Source organism: Aegilops tauschii, chromosome 7 (genome assembly GCF_002575655.3).
Source record: "Aegilops tauschii subsp. strangulata cultivar AL8/78 chromosome 7, Aet v6.0, whole genome shotgun sequence".
Lineage (NCBI taxonomy): Eukaryota > Viridiplantae > Streptophyta > Magnoliopsida > Poales > Poaceae > Aegilops > Aegilops tauschii.
This window is the reverse complement of record NC_053041.3, coordinates 549011051-549018253: the sequence shown is the minus strand read 5'-3', so window position 1 is coordinate 549018253 and position 7203 is coordinate 549011051.

Genomic DNA, 7203 nt, shown 5'->3' with positions numbered 1-7203 from the left:
GACTCTCCGGGCTGTTGAACTATGTGACTTAAGTCATCAGCGTTTGGTGGCCGGACATATGTGCCTTGGAAGTTGTCCCGGAAGGCGTCTTCCAAATCCTCCCAGCTGCCGATAGAGTTTTCAGGCAGACTGTTTAACCATTGCCGAGCTGGCCCTTTGAGTTTTAACGGGAGGTATTTGATGGCGTGGAGGTCATCTCCACAGGCCATATGGACATGGAGAAGAAAATCCTCGATCCACACCGCGGGATCAGTTGTTCCATCATATGATTCAATATTCGTAGGTTGAAACCCTTCTGGGAATTCATGCTCCGTTACTTCATTAGTGAAGCAAAGAGGGTGTGCGGCGCCTCTATATCGGGCCACATCGCGACGTAGCTCCGATGGAGTCCATCTGCGGTTTTCGGCCCGGGCGTGACTAGGCTTGTCACGTCCGAATAGATAGCCGTCTTCGCGTGTCGAGGCGCGTCCTCGCGATCCGTAGATCAATCTGGTATGTCCTGCTCTACTGTCCAGGTCCTGCCGAAGGTCATATGTATAACCCTGAGCTATTTTACCTCTGCCTTTACGGCGGGGTGGAGCGGGCTGGTGTTCATCTTGAGTCACCGCTTTGTCCCGACCACGTGGTGGTCGGTCAGCCGCATTGAGAGATGATGGTACGGGCTGTAGCGCCTCATCATCGAACTGAGGTAGCAATTTGCGCTTCGGGTAACTTTTGGCTGGGCTCTAGAGGCCGTATTCTTCGGCTGCCAGGACATCAGTCCATCTATCGTTGAGCAGATCTTGGTCAGCTTGAAGCTGCTCCTGCTTCTTTTTCAGGATCCTTGCAGTGGCTATTAGCCGGCGCTTAAAGCGCTCCTGCTCGAGAGGTTCCCCAGGCACGATAAAATCTTCATTGCCAAGGCACACCTCATCCTCGGAGAGTGGAAGATAATTACTGTCCTCCGAGTTGTTGTTTATGGCCATTTCATCAGGGCTAACTTGCCTGTTTTCCCGTTCCTCCTGTTCGGAAGTTATCTCAACGGGGTCTTCATTGTCTTCGGCATCGTCCAGAGTATTGTTTTCCCCGGTGCCGGTATTGCTATCTTTTGCATGACGTGACTTAGAGCGGCACCGCTGACGCCGGCGTCTGGGCTGTGTCTCGGGAGGTTTATCCTTGACTGGATCTTCTTTGTCATCGTCATTAGTTTCTTTAGGTGTATCCACCATGTATACGTCGTACGAAGAAGTGGTCGTCCAGCGTCCGGAAAACGACAGGTTTTGGCCCTGCTCCTCCTCGGCATCGTCGTCCATACCGTCGATGTCCTCGGGGCCGTAATCAAGCATGTCGGTTAAGTCCTCGACAGTGGCTATGAAGTTGGCGGTGGGTTGGTTGCGAAATTCTCCGTCATCAGCCTCCATTTCGAACCGGATATAATTCGGCTGTGAGTCCCCCGCTAAGGATAGATTTTTTAATGAGTTTAGCACGTCGCCTAAAGGCGAGTGCCGGAAGATGTCCGTGGAGCTGAATTCAACGATCGATGACTGGCTGAGCTTGACGCACTGGACGCACATGGTTCGGAACCTGTAGTCGAACACGAGTCCGAGGCTCCGGTGACATAGATTCCACTCGAGGCTGGGTCTGTGTGCGGCTCTGAAGCCGCCGGGACTGCGGCATCCGTGGCGGGGTTGAGCTTCCCGTCTTCGGATGGCGCGATCTGCTCCGGATCTAAGGCCAGAGCAGCTACAGGTGCTATCTCCTGGGTATGGTCCGATGACAGATTTAAGTCATGTTCATCGTGGTGATGGGGAGCGGCTGCCGTGGTCTCAAATCCGTCGAAGATCAAGTCTCCGCGTATATCCGCGATGTAGTTCAAGCTCCCGAATCTGACCTGACGACCAGGGGTGTAGCTATCGATCTGCTGCATATGGCCAAGCGAGTTGGCCTGCAGTGCGAAGCTGCCGAACACGAAGAGCTGTCCGGGAAGGAACACTTCCCCTTGGACAGCATTGTTGTAGATGATTGAAGGAGCCATCAAACCTTTTGAGGATGGCCTAGTGGAACTCTCAATGAAAGCACCAATGTCAGTGTCAAAACCGGCAGATATTGGGTCGGGGGTCCCGAACTGTGCGTCTAAGGTTGATGGTAACAGGAGACAGGGGACACAATGTTTACCCAGGTTTGGGCCCTCTCTATGGAGGTAATACCCTACTTCCTGCTTGACTGATCTTGATGAATATGAGTAATACAAGTGTTGATCTACCACGAGATCATAATGGCTAAAACCCTAGAAGTCTAGCCTGTATGACTACAATTATGATTGTTCTCTATGGACCCAGCCCTCCGGTTTATATAGACACCGGAGGCTAGGGTTACACAAAATCGGTTACAGAGAAGGGAATCTTCATATTTGGTCGCCAAGCTTGCCTTTCCACGCCAAGGAGAGTCCCATCCGGACACGGGTAGAGTCTTTGGTCTTCGTATCTTCACAACCCAACAGTCCGGCCCATGGCTAACAGGTCGGACGCCCGAGGACCCCTTACTCCAGGACTCCCTCACCCACCACTGCCAAACCGAGTACACAACAATAGGATTGCGCCCCCATGGAGGAGAGCAGGCCCACACGGCCATGCGTACTGGCACGAGCTTGCAGGCAGTTTTCGACGCAAAACCAACTGGCACAAAGCTTATTCCAATTGATCTCAGATATAAATGTAGAGAAAATGTAATTATTTTCTCGTTATTTAATTAGTGACACGCACAACTATCATGCAGAAGGTTAAGACACTCACCAAAAAAATAGCTGGCAAAATGGAAAATCTTTGAAATGTTGCCCCATGAAAAAACATTTCTACCCATCAAACCAAACTCAAAAAAACATAAAGCATTCACCTACCTTCCCTAAGTACTACTAGTGTACGTGCATGCTTGTTGTACACTGTGGCGTTTTTCCATCAGCTTGGAAGAACTTGAGTGTGTGCCGTACATCCGTAGTTCGCCTAAAAACAAATTGGCGATACCATTTTAATGGTGGAGGGCTCGGATGAGGATATCCAACACCTTAAATTTCTCGTCCCATGTTTTCAAGAGATGTCCGGCCTGACAATCAACTTCGCTAAGAGTGAGGTAACGGTAACGGGATACTCGGAGGTGGAGAAGCAACGGATTGGGAACCACCTTAATTGTTGAATGTGTTCATTCCCCACCATTTATCTCGGCATGTAGATTAGTGATTCATGTATCCTAGAAAAAGACCTTCGCCCAACGGTCACTAAGGTCCAACATCACACTACTAGGGAAAAGCCTAGCAGTAGCGTGGGTTTTTGGCCTACCAGTAGCACGGGTGGCGGCGCTACTAGTACGGCGCTACAGCTAAAGTTTAGCAGTAGCGTGGGTTTACCCGCGCTACTGCTATATCCACTTAGTAGTAGCACTTCCTGGAAAGGGCGCTACTGGTAATTACTAGTAATGCTTCTCGCAGCCCGCGCTACTACTATTATTCCGTATTATATTTCTTTTTTATTTCATGTTGTATTCATACACCTTTATGCAAGCTTTCATACAGCAGCAATTTAGAGATTGTTTTTACATCATAATGAGTTATTACATCACTGCGTGAAAGAATCGTGGATTAGTTTCAAGTGGATGGACATCCACTTGAAACTAATTTGCGGTTCTTTCACCCAATGATATAATAAATATCATCATCGTCATCATCATATCATTAACAACTTATCATCATAATACATCATTGTCATATAACACCTCCTCGTGATCATCATTTTCATCAATGAGACATCATATAGCAAGTTGGTCTCTAGTCATAATCACAACTCCTCCTCATCATCATCAACTCTAACACATTGTACCACATAATAACACATTGTACCTAGAACCTACTTCTCTCTCATAGGACCTACTACCTTCTCTTAGGTAAAATAGCATAAAATAAGATAGGCCCTGACTCTCCATTATGGAAAATGGAGATTATCATGTCTCCAATTCTTGCCCTTCGCACAATGTTGCTTCCAAGTAGCTCCCTACGATTGACCATACATTTTTTCCGATCATTGATTGTCATGTCTTCATCGGTTTTAGAAATCCGATCTGGACAGGAGTAATATGTAGGATGACCTGGCCGTATGTTCAAAACATCAAGGCGACCTTTCTGAAACACTAGATGAGGCACACAATCCTTCGGATTTTCTGTTGAAAAACATAATAATAACTTCGTAGTTAGCAATGTAGTTCAGTTTTGGAAGAATTTATGCAAAACATGCACGGATGTCGTAATAGTAAAAAAAATATTACCATGGCATCTCCATGGATGTTACCGTAGTTCAACACGTGCACTAGTGGCACGTATTGACCATAATGTGGAGGAGTTTGATAATAGATATTGTAATTCTCTATATTAGTAATAAATAAGATCAGATGATTTTTCTCCTGATAAGTTAATTCTGAGCCATCGGTGTAGTAGTTCTGTCTACCATCTTCCGCACATTCTTTGAAGAAGGAAAATAAGCTGTCAATGGAAATATGCTGTCAACTATTTTGAAATAAACAATATAAATTACTTAATAACTATGTTTGAGAAACTCACATAGCGGTAGAATTGGAAGCGTATCAACAAGGACCCAAATGTCCATATTGTCTTTGGCGATGTCAGGATCACCAAGATCAATTGTGACAAGCATAACCTCATGAAAATCATACATCTTGCAAAGTGCTTCCCAATTCGAGCAACCAAAATGGGTTACGCTCTCAGAATTGTAAAGATTTACTTCAAAATCCATACCATGATGGGTCCTTAGGTGAATTTTCTTTGTTTCCATACTTTCATGATCTTCAAAATCCATCCTCTCCAAGACATACCATCTTGCATTGCATGGGATAAGCTAGTCGAATTGTAAAAGACGAAAATTACACGTTGAAGTAGTTGAAGTCGTGCTTAATTACGAAAAAAACTTGTCGTCGTTGCGTACCGTTTCAACATCGAAGGCCTCCTGGAGCTTAGTGCTGAAGCGCCGACCTTCGTCCAGGTGAGGCCTGTCGCACAGACCTCAGTCATTGTTGCACCAGTCGCACTCCCCCAGGAGACTTTCGTCGTCCGACGACGACATTTCCTATGTTCATAACTCAAAGATTAAACTTGTACAATTAAATATATGTACTACAAAAACTAAATTAGATCATTATTATTCATCACGGGTTGACTATCGCTATGCCGAGTCTATTCTTGAAAACTCTCAGCTCACGTGCTGTATATATTCGACCGTCGGTGATGGTCGCTCCTCCCTTCGTCCCCGAGTGCATTACACCAAAATGTCTAGCACACAGGAACGAAGGAGAAGTGACCCCCACCACAACAGTCGGGATTCTTCGTCCTCTCATATATGGTGGAGACTCTCCCTCACTAATTCCTCTCTGACATTTGCGACCGTCAGTGATGGTCGTTACTCCTCCTTCCCCTAGTGCATAGCAATGGTCTAGCACAAGGAGAAGAAGGAGAAACGACCCCCACACAACGGTGGATTCTTCTTCTCTCATATATGGTGCAGACTTTATCCCTCACTCATTTGTTGACTGTCATGTATGGAGCCTCGACAGACTTAAAGTCAACCCGAAATGTTGTTTAATTATCTTTCTAGAAAATCCAGGCCACTCGATATTTCCTACATATTCTAGCACAAGTCATGCCAAAATTCACGGAAAAATCTGGTATGACCTTTGCTAAAAAGGACATATCGAGCACCTGAAATTTGTCGGAACGGAAATTAATCAACACTCTGGCAAAACATAGGCCACTCGGAGGTGTAACCTGCAAACATGGACGACCACTTGGGTAAGCACATATCCTATTTGAGCAACACAAGATATACATGTTTATATCTACATCATATGAGCATTCAAACTTGATGGTCATTGCATTTCAGTGGTTGAAAATATGAACAAAAACATTTCAAATTATCTTATAGGACTCATATTGACATGGAGATTTGGCTGGTCTCACCTCGAGATCGGAGTGGGTCGGTGACGGGGACGACGGCGGGGATGATGGAGGGGCTCATTGATTTCTGCAAAAACAAAAACCCTATAAGCTATCAACTAATCAAATGCATATGCCTTGCATAGTGGGGTCCAATTTGAGCATTCAAAATAGGAGTAGTTCTCCAATTTGAGCATTCAATAAGCAAAATCAAATCGTAAAATAAATAAGTATTCAAACTTAGCATGCATTCAATAAGCAAAACTAAATCATCTCTTGCGTCCGTACATCGTCGAATATTATCACTAATACATCTCAGATAGTATCATACATATAACATCACTAATACAACTAAAACCCTAGCGAGCACAGGTATCGGCGCGGGCGGTGGACACCCAAAGAGAAGGAACCATCACAGGATTATAGCTCCAGTGAGATCCCTGAAGAACCTGATAGGTATTGGAGAACCTGCCCTCTGACGCAACCATGTAGCGACGAACGTGCTCGTCCTCCTCGCTGACACGGTGACGTCACCTTCGCGGGGTCCTCAAGCCTCTGGAGCGTCACTAACCCACGCGACCGCCACCAAAGAAGGTTCGGGTCAACGATGGGCTGGCTCCTCACTAAGCTGCGCCCCCGAAATGTAGCACCTCCCACTACCAGCACGGCGGAGCCCAGTCCCGGACATGGCCCCTCTGATCAAGCAGGTGTCCTGCGCCGCGACGAGGATGCGGGATAGGCATCGTCGACGTTGATGCGGGAATAATTGCTTTAACTAAAAAAAATAACAACAAATGTGACATGTCCACTTCAAAACGAATCAACCTAGAATACTGTTAAATACACCTAAAAATAAACTAGTTCTATTAATTTTCTTACTAAAAATAAACTTATTCTATAGTAAAATTTTAATTAGATCATCAAATCTCATATACCTAAATTTTTCTTACTAAAAATAAACTAGTTCTATTAATTCAACTAAACACTTACTATAAATAAAAATAAACTAGTTCTTACTAAAAATAAACTAGTTCAACTAGCTCTATTAATTTTCTTACTAAAAATAAACTAGTTCTATTAATTCAACTAGTTCTTACTAAAAATAAACTAGTTCAACTAGTTCTATTAAACACTTACTAAAAACTATAAAAAAACTACATTGAATTTTTTCTCTAAACTAAACACTACCGCCCTAATTAATATCTAGTTAAACCCTACTGCCCTAACCCTACAGC